General features: G+C 40.2%; 1 pseudogene; it reads left to right on the top strand.

Moving 5' to 3' along the window:
* Positions 1–5,287: 5,287 nt before the first annotated feature.
* LOC149016765 (enoyl-CoA delta isomerase 3 pseudogene) lies at positions 5,288–6,687 on the top strand (annotated as a pseudogene).
* Positions 6,688–14,183: the final 7,496 nt, after the last annotated feature.

Genomic DNA, 14,183 nt, shown 5'->3' with positions numbered 1-14,183 from the left:
TCTCCACTAGTAACAACTCTTTTGAGATAGAAGTTATGCAAGAACAAAATATTGAGAGGTCGAATACACAAAATTTAACCCCTATTCTTTCTCAGCAAATGACAAGAATTCTCAGCTCTCAACTAGATTTACCTGAACAGACTTTGGAAGAAGGTGAGCTATCACAGCAAGATTCGGTCCACCAGGGATTTTGTCCTCTTGACCTCTCGGGTAGCAGTGAGAATCAACATGATGTGCAAGGAATATCAACAGCACTTACCAGATCCAACCAAATTATTATCCGAACAACATCCCCTAACTTACATGCTTCAAGCTCTAGATTGCATATTGAGGAGATACATCTAGCAAAGGACACATCAGTTGAGGTGAATCCACAAAATCCAAAAAAGAGAGCCATTTCAACTGAGCAAGTAACAACAATGCTCAAGAAAATGTGACTAGATGAATATGAGGATTATGGGGTGATCCGAGCTAATACCTACCACAGGATCAATGGGATGGCTCACAGGGCTATGGGAAGTTCAGCAAGCAGGTTTAGAACCATCATGAGATACCATGGTAAGATCTTATAATCTTCTGAAAGGGTGAGGCAGGCTGCCCTTAACTAGCCCCCACAGTCTCATGAAGCTACTAGCTTGGAATTGCCATGGAATTGGTCCTCCCTAACACAAAAATATCTACAAAATATTTGTAGGAAGAGTGGGCCCAATATGATGTTACTAGAAACAAAACAACAAGATGTTGGAATTCACAGAATTTTAAGGAAGTTGAGTTTTAACAATTATTTTAGTGACAAAACAAGGATGCTATTGATCTCTTGGGTGGTATAGGAATAATGTGGAATGGTACCATATCTATTATTTTTCTCTCTTCATCAGCTCATTTTAGTGCATTCTTCTGGTGCAGAGTTCAGCTTCCTTGGACGTCCACATCATCTTCATTTCCACTCATGGAACACCCAATCGAAATTTAGATTCATTTCCACTCATGGAACACCAAAGTTCCCAACGGTATATCAAATTCTGAAATAACGAGAACCCCAATCGAAATTCAGATTCATTTCCATTCAACCGAGATGCTAGTACATCAATAGTTCAAAACTGAAATAGCATCTTACCAAAAAAAAAAAACTATTGATCTCTCGGGTAGTATAAGAATAATGTGGAATGGTACCATATCTATTATTTTCTCTCTTCATCAGCTCATATTGTTGACTTGCTAATTTTAGTGCATTCTTCTGGTGCAGAGTTCAGACTGACTTTGGTGTATGGACATCCTCATGCGGAACAAGGGGACAAAACATGGGATTAGCTATCCCATTTGGGTACATTTGTAAGTTCTCCTTGGTTGGTTCTTGGTGATTTTAATGAAATTCTGAGTAATGATGAGAAATTTGGAGGGAGACCAAAACCCCAAGCCCAAATGGATAAATTTCGGACTGCAATAGAAAATTGTGATCCTTTTGAGGTTAAATGCACATGCCCAAGGTTCTCTTGGTCCAACAAAATATAGGGAGCGGGGTTGGTTAAAGAATGTTTAGACAAGGCTTTTATTAATATGGATTTTCTTATTTGTTTGGGAGTGTTCCGAGTCATAGGCTTGCCATGGTGGGATCAGATCATACTCCTCTCGAGTATCCTTATACCCAGCTAAACGTAGACCCATGAGATTTCACTATGAGACCAAATGGGAGGGTTATCAAGACCTCTCCAACCAAGTCTCTACTGTCTGGGTGGCCCCTAGACTAGGATCACCTTCTTACCAGCTTCACCAGAAAATCAAGCATTGCACTAGATCCCTTAGGTTTTGGAGTAAAGCTACATTTAAGGATGCGTCCAAAGAAATTACCAGACTTACCCACCTTTTGGAAGTGTGCCAACAAAAACCCCACTCTAACTCCTTATCTCAAGAGGAATCTGAGCCTAAAAGGCAACTAGAACAACAACTATTGGCTGAAGAGAAATATTGGTGCCAAAGATCCAGGGTTCTTTGGTTTTTAGAAGGGGATAAGAACACCCAATTTTTTCATGCCTCCACTGCCCAGAGAAGGCAGAAAAACACAATCCACCGATTGAAAAATAACTTGGGCCATTGGCTAAAAGGGAGGACCAAATCAAATATGAAATATGTACACACTTCTCTTCCATCTTCACTTCTTGCTCTCCATCTGATCCCCAGACTTACCTTCTAAGTACATCTCCATGCATTACAGCTTCAGATAATTTGACTTTATGTGCCACTGTCTCCCTTGAGGAAATAAGGAAAACACTTTTTTAAATGAAGGTGACAAAGGCTCCTGGCATTGATGATCTTCCTACCTGATTCTTTTATAAACATTGGGATATCATTGGGGATGATCTAGTGAAAGGAATACAACACTTCTTTAGAGGGGGGACATATGCTCAAGAGTTTGAATAAAATTGTCATTTCCCTAATCCCCAAGAAAAGTAACCCCAAGGATGTTACTCATTTTAGGCCTATCAGTTTGTATACCACTCCCTACAAACTCATAGTGAAATGTTTGGCTAATAGACTCAAACCCGTCTTGGGACATATCATTAGCCAAACCTAAAGCGCCTTCGTACATGGTAGGGTTATTTCAGACAATATATATCTTGCACATGAATATTCACATTTTCTAAAGAAATCTCAGTCCAAGTCTAGATATATGGCCTTGAAACTAGACCTATATAAGGCTTATGACAAACTAGAGTAGTCATTTATTGAGGACACTTTGAGGCACCTGGGTTTTGCTGACCAATGGGTTCAATGGGTTATGCAATGCATCTCAATTGTTACCTTTCAAATCAAGATTAATGGTTCCCTCTCCCGTCTCATTATTCCCCAAAGGGGAATCCAACAAGGTTATCCACTGAGTAAGTATATTTTTATCTTGTGTCAAGAGACCCTCACCCAAAGGCTAATCTCCAACAAAGGCATTCCTAGATTACCAAGGATTAAGTTGTCTCATCAAGGTCCTGAAGTGAATCATTTATTTTTTTACCAATGATTGATTATTGTTTTCCCTTGTCTCCACTCAAAATGCACACACCATCCTGGCCATTCTTCAAGAGTATGAACAGGTATCTGGCCTCCATATAAACTCTGATAAGTCGGCTATTCTCTTTAGTAGAAGAACCCCTTCCAATATTAGGTCTGATCTGGTAGCTATTGTTGGTCTAAAGGAAGTGCAATCACATGACACGTACTTAGTGCTTCCATCCTCCATAAGAAAATCTAAGGTCCAAACATTTTCCTTCATCCTGAACAGGCTTAATTCTAAGTTATCTGGTTGGTGAGGAAAACTTTGCTTACTCATGCCCCAAAAAATCTGGAATTTCTTGTGGAAAAATGACCAAGGTAAGGGGATATATTGGGTTAAATGGGAAACCTTATGTAGAAGCAAGAGGGACAGGGATCTTGGTTTTAGAGATGTTCAATGTTTAAATAAAGCTCTACTGGCAAAACAACTTGGCGAGTTCTAACACAACTGAATTCCTTGTGGGCCCTAGTGATGTCTGCCAAGTACGTTAAAGGAAAGTCCATGTTGGATGTTGAAGTCACCTCAAATTGCTCCTAGGGTTGGAGAAGCATCCTAAATGGGAGAGATGTCCTTAAACATGGTCTGATCCGACAAGTAGGAACTCAGATCAACGGGTGCCCTCTTTGCCCTCTAAATGCATCTCTAACCCTCCCCACCCTCATGGCCCAACACTTGTACATGACCTAATTGATTGGTCTTCATTGCAATGGAATAGGAATTTGTTAGTATCTTTATTCTCTCCTATGGAAGTGAATGCTATTCTAACCATTCTTATTCTTTCCCCGAACACAAATGACTCTTGAATATGGCACAAGTCGAAATAGGGGAACTTCAAAGTTAAGTCAACTTATTATCAATGTTTGGATTTGGTTGATTCCCAAGGTAACATTGCTTCTTCTTCCTCTCCTTCTATTTGTTGGACACGTATTTGGAATATCCCAAACCCAAAATAAAGCATTTCTTGTGGAAAACCTCCCATGAAGTACTAGCAATTGGAAACTCTCTATTTCATAGGAGAGGAGAAGCTCCCATACTCCATTTTATCTCATTTGTGGTAGGGATATTGAGCATGTCAGGCATGCCTTGTTTTATTGTTCTCATGCTAAATAATATTGGAGATTGTCCCTTCTTAGATTGGATGTTTCTGATTTCCATGGTACTTCCCTTCATGATTGGATCAACTTCATATCTGTTAGGTTCAAAGCTTATGGAAATGTGAAACATTTGGATCAGATTTGGAGTTCCCTCACGTGGTGTATTTGGAAAACTAGGAACTCATTTATCTTTAACATGACTATTCCTTCCATAGTGCATACTCTCACTACTTTTAATGCTTTATGTGCAGAAATTCAAGAATATTGTGGCACTATTTTTTACATGGAAGAGAGACCAACTATTAGAGTGGAGAGTAATGATAATGACACTGATTTTTTTTTAATTTGTTTGTAGATGGTTCTTGGGATGCTAGAACGGAATATGGTGGGAGAGGAGTATCCTTTGGGACTCACATGGATTCTTTTTGGCTTGCGGGTGTTGTGGGGGGGGGGGGCCCCCCCCTCCCCCCCTTGAAAAAAAAAAATTTTGGGGCCCCCCCCCTTCTAGCATCTTTGGAGATCTCCAAAAACATGTCCTAAGATTACAAGCCCCTTGGCCCTGCATGGAGTTAAAAACTCATTTGATTGGATGTGTTTAAGTCTCACCTCTGAGATTTCTCATCTTGGTTTAGACTTTCACATTGTTAAGTTCTCTTATATTTCTAGGTCTTGTAATATTTCTGCTGATTTCTTGGCTATAGGAGCCAATCGGTTTAGACTATTTCGGCATTGGTGGGGTATCCCACCTTGTTTTGTTGTCTCCCCCTCCCTTCTGTCATCAGGTTCTTTGTCGCTTGACTTGTTCTCTTAATGAAATTTTCATATTGTTGACAAAAAAAAAAAAATCTTTGTTTTGATCGGTAAGAGTGAACCAATCTAAGTCTTGACATGAGGTCCTTCCCCAACCCTTAATCCAGGTCCCTTTGACCCAACTTCAATGGTTTTCAAAGCCAAAATTTTGAACCCAGATCTTATTCAAATTCAAGGTGGAACAGGATAAGTTCTTCGTCAGGCCAATCCTGCACCACCAAATTGTATTTATTTTTTTTTTTTTTTTTTTCCTTTGGTAGAAAAATTGTATTTCTGTTCAGGCATATGCCTCTCTGTGAACAATCTAAAAAAATCGGCTCTAGTATCTGTGTTATGACCTTGGAAACAATTGACTCCAAATTTATTGGGTATTTGGGCCGAGAAAATTTCAGCTTCAGTTCTCTACCGTGATCCCCTCGACCGACGCCAAACAGGTAAGACTGTCCGTTTTGCGGTTAAGTGACGACGACATCGTTCGCCTGCAAGCCTAATTTTATATTCAGTAATTTGCAACCCGCATCTAACTCCCGCTTTAAGGTTTAGTCACAAACTTTCTACAAAATCCTGAGCTTCCGACAGGTGCAGTGCTTCAGTCTTCAGCTTTATTACCAGGAAAGAAAGAAAGAAACATCAAAATAGAGGGGCGAGGGAGAGAAAACCGGAACCAAACATGTTTACGTTGGAGAGGCGTGGCAGTATTTTTCTCCTCACACTGACCGGCACAGATAAGCACTGGCTTAACCCAGCCTTCATGGACGCAATCCTTGCTGCTCTCAGCCGAGTCCGATCTGAATCTGAAGGCGCTCCCGTTTCTGCTATGGTAATGACAGCAGAAGGCAACTTCTTCTGCAATGGGTTGGACCTTCCATGGGCCAAAGCAGGTGGATCAGCCGGTTTCAGCGAGCGTATGAAGCTCATAGGTCCCAAATTCAAGGCACTCACTACCCATGTCTTATCTCTGCCAGTGCCAACCATCGCAGCCATCTCAGGCCACACATCTGCAGGGGGTTTCGTATTGGCTATGTGCTTCGATTATATCCTCATGAGGAAGGACAGAGGATTCCTTTACCTGAGTGAACTCGACATCAGCTTTCCAATTCCACGACAATACATGGCCATAATAAAGTCCAAGGTGGTTTTACCAGCCGCAAGGCGCGATACGGTGCTTCGTGCAGTGAAGCTGACAGCAGAGGAGGCATTGGTTAAAGGGATCATCGATTCCGCACATGATACTATGGAGGAGACTGTAGATGCAGCACTGCGCTTGGGGGAGGAACTGGCTGCAAGGAAGTGGAATGGACGGGCCTATGCACAGATGAGGAAGACACTCCATTCTGAGGTGTGGGATGCGTTTGCAGCTGAAGATTCCAAAGCTACTACTGAAAATGTTATCAAAGCTGTTGCTTCACGGCTCTAGATATCCCATTTGTATGAAAACAATCACTGGAGAATTTAATATTTAAGTTACCAGAATAAAGATCCTTTCTGATGAAAATTCAAAGCATAAAACAACAGATGAATGGAGTCACAACACACACATCAAATATCTCATTTAGACAAATGATATGACTTCTATCAATACTGGGATACCCTACTATCATAAGCCCAAAATTGCAGTAAACCAACAAATTTTGATGGTGAATCTTCAGAAGCTTCCACAGTTTTACAAACCACCAAGGGATGAAATTCCCTCAAACTAAATCATCCACTTGAATGATCAATTGGGTGCTCTCTACTACTACAGCCATACTACATTTACCAAGCAGATTTGATCTCTGAAGCAGAAGAGCTAGTGTTTTATGAGACCTTCAGCTTCCCCGAATGGAGATGATAGAAATGTATGTGCTACCTACAAGAAAAAATTGGATATTACCACTTCTGAGGGTATTGCTTCGTGCCAAATAATTCAGACATGAATAAGCTACAACTGAAGGATGAACTCATCCAGAATCTTGGGGGTTGGTATTCCCAATCAGCAAAACTATGGTGGGCAAAATCTTCTGTATCCCGGACGAGAATTTTACAGCCTGTATCAAGGATAAATTTTTAAAAAATAAAAAAAAAAAAAACATTGCATGAAGAAAATTACAGTAGCTATGTCTGGATTTCTGCTGAAAGAAAATTTCATGGAGACCACAAAGCATGGGAATAATAAAGTGACTTTCGGGCTTTAAACATTATAGTTTATAACACACAATGACAATCCCAATCAAGGGTTCTGGTGAGTGAGCAGAATCCCTGCAGGCACATCATCTAAGCAAAAGGCGCCAACAACATTTTATGACACAGTATCACCAACAGTCTACAGGACATAAATTGGGATCTCATACACATGCCAGTGAAAGATAACCAACAACATTTGACAAGAACAATTAAAAACTACTGTGAAACAAACTAACCTTCTCACCAATCCACATTAGTGAGGTGACATTGTTTAGAATCTTAACAATGGCATCTAATGGTGTCATCCCCATCAACAAAATCATGGCCCACACTGTGAAAAGGACATAGTGGGGGTGCTATTATAGAGAAATGTTTATGAGATGAATTGGCGCAGTAGTCTCATACTGTCCCTGGCTTCAGTTTAAATAATTGATTTGATTTGTTTGTTCTTCCGTCCTGATAAATTCTGCTTATTCATACCTGAAAATATACACAAGACAAACATAAAATCAACAAATAATACAATCCTCTCTCCCCTACATAGGGGAAGGAAAGCTGATTTACCAACTCAGTGACATAATAACAAAGCGAGAAACTCAGTGAGTTGCCTCAATAATTAAGCGTTCTGGTTCACCACAACTACCAAATTCGTTCATTATTATCTTAAAGTCTTTTTTTTTTATTTTTTATTTCAGTTTAATTAGTTGCCCGTGAGGTTGGACTGCAATTTACAAATTCCAAGCCAATTTTATGTCTGCTTATTGGTATTCTTAAGTTGCATCACAAAAACACTTTCATCTTACTGTAGGCTGGTTTATTTTAAATTGTTTTGCTTACTTCTAAATTGCTTATGTGATTAGACAAGTTTCTTATTGGCTATTGGTTATTTCTATGACAACTAAGATGCATGTAGTTGGTTTCTAGTTAAGCATACAAGGCTTTAGGAGCTACCCCACGATTTATTAAATAGAGAGTGCTTTGGCTTAAGTGAAGTGTGACAAACAAGTTCTGCTAAGTCCACAGGGGAGAATCTGTTCATATCCCCTTCTTCTATTCTTCATCATTTTGCCTACATTTGCAAGTATAGGCCCTGCTATTTAATCCCTCTTATTATTATTTCCCCATGAGATTAATATGGGGATTCATAATCTGGATAGGATTGATTCAATTTGGTTGCTGTTTATACACCCAGCAACACCTCTCTTATGGGTGCATTCTTGCTGCAAATAAGAGTCCCTCTAGGAACATCTGGCCATTGGATTGGACTGAGATTTGGGTTTGTTTTCTCACTCCAAATGGAAAGTACAACCGAAGTTGACACAGATCTGATTCTCAGGTTAATAATTTTTGAAGTTCCTAAATTTTTGGTACCACACTTGGTATTTCTGAAACATTGCCTGCATAATCCATCAGATATTTCCAATGCTGGTACTTTCTTCTACTCTATGAGACCTTATTTCGAGGGTGTTGCGTGCAAAATTGTCAACTGCAGTCCAGCTTGAATGCGAGACCTACAACCACAATAGAGAACGTTGCCCAACTTTGGGGTGGTCAGGGAAATGCTTCTGACGATCAAGTCAGTGAAAGGGACAACTATCAAAGGCTTGGGACTGGATCATCTCAGAGCTTGAGCAAAAGTGAATAGTAGCTCATACCTCAGTAGGGTCACATGTTGGGTTTATATAGAAAGGTAGAGTTACCGTGATCGTTGGATGTGATGTCGGCCCTCCTTTCCTGACCATTAAGAACTAGAGAATTCCCTCCCTAGCATGGAAGTAGTGTCCTACTTAGATAAGGAAAGTCTCCTGTGGCTAATCCCTATTTACTTGGGATACTCTCCGCTTGTTTCGGAGTGGGCGATGGATATCCTGTGTTCTACTAGATATGGGATCCATTATTCGTCGGGAAACCCTCTTGCGGCAAAAATTCCTCAACTGTCTGGTCATGGTGGTTGCCCATTTAACTAGCCATGGGACTTGGAATTCTCACATACTAGCCCCCCACCCTACTAGTTGAGTTTTGTTCTCAAGACTGGGCCTGTGGATTTAATCCTGAACACTTATGGTTGGTGGGATGTGAAAAGTCTGGGTCTAATAATGACAGGTCACTTCCTCGGAAAGTCCAATCGTCATCATAATGGAAAAGTGACGATTGGGTTTTCGAGCCGCCTGCACCACTCCCTGCTCCAACAGCCTTCTGCCATGTGGCGCTGTCAATCAGCACACCATCATGGCACCTCGATTATGCAAACCGTTGCCTGATCTTCACTATTAGTAAGATTCAAATTGCGTCTAATTTGAATATCCACCCCCTCCCCTCTTTTTTAGCTATAAATAGGGGGTTATCCCTGTTCATTTTCTCCTTGCGTTGTTTTATGTGTGGTTGGTGCTTGTGTCGCTCTAGTTCTCGGTTTCTGTGTCTAGTCCAGCCTTCTTCAACCTTCAATCTTCCTTCCTCTTTGCATTTCCTTCTATGCAACCAGCAAGTTCCCCTTTTCCTCTGCTATTTCATCTTTACTTCATTTCTTTCCTTTTGTGCTTGCATTTTATTTTTTCATTTCTGCATTCTGTCATCTTCTTCCTTTTTCTTCCCTGTTATGTTTTCCATTTCTTTTTAATGGGTCATGTGGAGGCTAGGAGTTATTAGATTAGGATCCCCAAAACCCATAGGGTTAGGACGTGAGGATGAGGAATCTGGGAGTGAATCTAGCACCATGAGTGATAGTGCCAGTGACCAGGTCAGGCGTTCAAGTCTAGTCCCCCAAGAGGTTCCCGTGGGTGAGGGAGAAGATTCTCCCACCACTTTTCTCCAATACAACCGTGAGTCCTCTGATGAGTTTGGTGCAAATGCTCACCCACCGAGCTGCCTAGTATTTGACTCAGTCTGGCATTTCTGTCCCTTCCCCCCTCACCCATAAGGTCAGGAAAAACGGAAAACTTCGACCCATTGACCTGTCTCCCAAGGCATTAATAGTAGCTCAGCAGCAACCGTTGACTTCTGATCACATAGACTTCGATGCTGATACTTCTGGCCCAGAGTTATGGCCTTCCAGTGTTAATCAGACCTCTTGATATTTTGCAATAATTCTATTTGATTATGGTCTAAGCAACAGTTTTTAATGTTGCCTATGGACTTGCAGCCTTACACCTGCTGATGGGTTGAGTCCACTTCATAACTCCCCCCGGTCTTTTCTCTCTTTTCTTATGGCGTTTTAGGAATCGCTGGAACAAAGCACTGTTTCCATTAGTCTGGAGGTAATTGTGTTGCTTAAGTGGTTATAAAACTTCTTTTACTATCAAAAAAACAAAAAAAGAGAAATTTTCAGTGTCACACCCTGAGTTATCTCCTAAAATTAATGCCACCCAAAAAATTATCCAAATAATCAGTGATACCCTTACTAAGTGAAATAGCATAACTCTGACCCCCTACTGTTCAAAAGTCTCTGTAAGTAATGATGCAAGTAATTTCTATTCTTTTAGAATGACCTAAATGCCCTTTTGATCCCAACCCCCACCTACAGTTACCCTTTCCCTTTTATTCCATCTTCTTCCATTGTCTGCACTCACATTTCCCAAACCTACAATTACCATTCCCTTTCTTTTTTCCTTTCTGCTTCCATTTTCTTCATTGGAGACTACTAGGCATTTCCTTCAGATTTCTGATGATGGAATGTGTTGTATATGAATTTTTCATATCGTAATGCCGATTTTGGGCTTGAGTTCTTTGTTTTTGGGGTTTCCAAAGCATTATGCATTTGGATTGCCCTGCTTATTAATTTGTGGTTGCCTGTAAAGGTTTCGAGACTTCAGTTCTACAACAAGAATTTTTTTTTTTGGGGGGGGGTTCGATTTCTATGAAGATCATGCCTATAATTGCTGTTCCTGGGCAGTTTTTCCAGTTTCTTTTTGAAGACCAATCCATCTAGTACCACCCAATTAATGTTGCCAATGTTTTGGGTGCATCATGGTGCCTACTTGGAGGGAGTGTTGACCCAAGTTTATTGAATTATTGTCTTACTGCTGGCCTGATTTTGTTCCCTGAATTTTATATTTATACTTCACCTATTGATACTCTGTTTTCCAAGCAATTTACGCACACTTTTTAGCCCTCCAGGTTCATCTGTAACCACTTGATCTGCCTGCATATTTTGGGGTCTTATTCACCTATCCAAGAAGGCTGCTCAAAAGGTAACTGGGGTCTCGCAGACCTCTTGAATGTAAGTGATTCAAAATCACCCAAAACCTGGGTTCATGTGCCTATTCTTCTATTACTTTCTACCGGATGTTGGATATCAACTTCATGGATTGCCTTTCTTCTTCTAGACTTCCTTTATCACCACAATGGATATTACTGTCTGCATGATACCTTGATTGCAGTCCAGTCAATTCCAAGGTTTGAGAAGTAAGAATTTTTTGCTGGTTCTGATGAGTTCCGAGGTTGAAGACAAGTCTTCAATTGTGAGTTACTTATTTGTACCCTCTAAAGCCCTTCTATGTTTCTTCGTCCTTTAATTACCTTGAGTTCTAAATTTAATATCAGCTATGTTTTATCCATGGCCTCCTGCTATTGTTAATAGATGTCCCTACCCACCTTTACTACTGTTTTAGACTTAAATATCTGATGCTTCCTCATTACTTCTGGTTATCTATGGCTGACTATACCTCTCCCTCTTTGTCTATATTTTGCATGCCTTAACATTAAATTCCATCCTACCACAAATACTTGCCATTGGACCATTTTTATCATTAACCCTCACCGTATACTTATATCATTTGCTACCATGAATGGGAGCTAGGAAATTATTTCTTGGGATCTAACTATTTGGTTGTAGTGCTACTCTTCTTTATTGGGTTTCTTTTGTGGTGCTCCTACTTTGAGACATGGTAACTAGTTGTCATTAATTGTCCATGCGTAAATACTACACATGGGGGGAGATTTTGGACTTGCTCTATATCTACTCTAGACTTTTATCCTAAGATGATATTCTATAGCAACAACTACCTACTTGGTCCACAGTAACTCATACTGCCTTTTACCTAGCTACTTGGTCTCCAAGTTAAGCTGTATATTGCCTATTTGATTTACAACACTTGTATTTGACTTGTAAAGACCCTTGTTTGAGGCTTTATTTCTATAATACCCGCATCCTGAACGTCCGGTCTAATGAGGTGATAAGCTAGTTGAACCCGGTGAATCATGAGTTAATGACCCTAAACTGGCAAAGGAAACCCAAGATACCGGGAATAAGAATGTTAAGCATAAAGTATAAATTTTAAATGCATGATTGGGCCAAATGTAAAGTCTCTTGTGGGCCCCATGTGTGAAATCCCCTGAATTTCTAACCCTTTAACCCATGGTTTCAGGACCTTAAACTCGGAACTCAAGTCGGCGACAACTGTGGGCCATGCGAATAGAGCCCGAAGGTTCAGAATGAGACCCAATGATAATGGATGACCTTAGTGATGATTCAACCACTCTCCTAGAATTTAAGAGAAGAGAGAATGTCAATCACGAAGGCATTAGAAGGCGATTTTGGCACATCCGGAAATCAATGATGGAAAATCCAAATGACGAGGTAAATATACCCAAACGTAGATACTTAAAAGACCTTTCATTCAAACTGAAAAACACCAGAATTGGATCTTGGTTGAGGGGTCAACCAAGGGCCGGTCTGAGTAGACAACCCATCCCCAGTTTGAGGGCAATTTCTGAAAAACGGGTTTAAAACCCTATTTTATGACTCCACTCACCTCTACACGCATTTTCTAATGCTAAAGTGGGGCTGAGACTTGGAGAGGAGGAGAAACCAAGGAGGATTCCGGATTTCGGATTCGGATTCCATCCACACGGGGACGTGTCGAGACTCGAATCATTGTGGAATTGTTGAGAAAGGTGAGTGTTCTTCAACCTCTCTTCTTTAAACCTAGGTTAGTGGTATTTTCTTCATGATAAATGATAGATTTCGGTAGTTTAGGGTATATTGAATGCATTGAATGCTTGCCATTAGTTCTCTTTTTTGAGAGTTGTTTATGTGATCCATTACAAATGATTTCGCATTGAACCTCTCAGAGATGCTCACGAGCACTCGAGAGAGCCGAATTTAGGGCTTTTCGTTTAAGGCCTAATTGGGACAAATTGTTGATACTTTTAGGGCACTATTACTGTTAATTAAAAGTTCCCAAAGTCTCACTTCAATTTGACTTTGAATCGAAGGTGAAATAATGATTTTTTCCAAAACTGGGTTGAGAATGAAGGGTTTGAAGCCATTTAACAAATTAGGTTCGGGAAGTATAATTTTGGATCTCTTTTGAAACCCAATTGGTTTCCAATTAATATCTACTATTTCTCTTATGAAATTAGGACTATTTTGAGCATAATTACCCACTTTTGGTTGTGATTTTGGAACTTTGGAGAGCGAAATCAAATTAAAAGGTGAGGAACAAACTAACCATGTCTTGTATGTTTAATATTGTTATTTCAATTTCAATAATGATAGCTTACTTTATTTGGATATCTATTATTCTGTGATTGTGTGTGACTTTGCATGAACGAAAGGTAAGAATATGTGAATGATTCTTGTTCTTTCTTTTCAAATCTTATATCGGTGATATGAGAATGAATGAGATTGGTTGAAACTTGATTCTCTTATTTCTATTTACCAACTAGGGTTGTAGGTTATCCCATTACCCTAGTGACCTTATATAAATGCATCTAGATATAGGTACATGAATGCTAGGTGTCTAAAAGTGTTGGGCTAGATATCCCTATGAGTGCTACTACCCTTCCAATAGGGGTATTGAAGCCGGTTAACCCGTGATGTTAATGGTTGGGCCCTATCTTGTCAAGCAAGCCCATGTCATCATAGAATGGTAGGGTTGTATATAATAGATAAGGGCTCCTAGGCACTCAAGATCAGTAACCAACCCGTGAGAGGATATAGAGAGCATCATGTCTATTATATGTGGATGACCATTGGGTTAAGGAATGGGATCCAACAGATGCCTCCCGTTGAAGATACCATTCATAGGTGGGAAGGTATTGAACCAAAAGGGCATTAAGCAGGAGGGGAGATA

Source organism: Hakea prostrata, chromosome 5, assembly GCF_041222555.1.
Source record: "Hakea prostrata isolate BN-2017 chromosome 5, UWA_Hpros_2, whole genome shotgun sequence".
In the NCBI taxonomy this organism is placed as follows: Eukaryota; Viridiplantae; Streptophyta; class Magnoliopsida; order Proteales; family Proteaceae; genus Hakea; species Hakea prostrata.
This window is presented reverse-complemented; position numbering and strand designations above follow the sequence as displayed.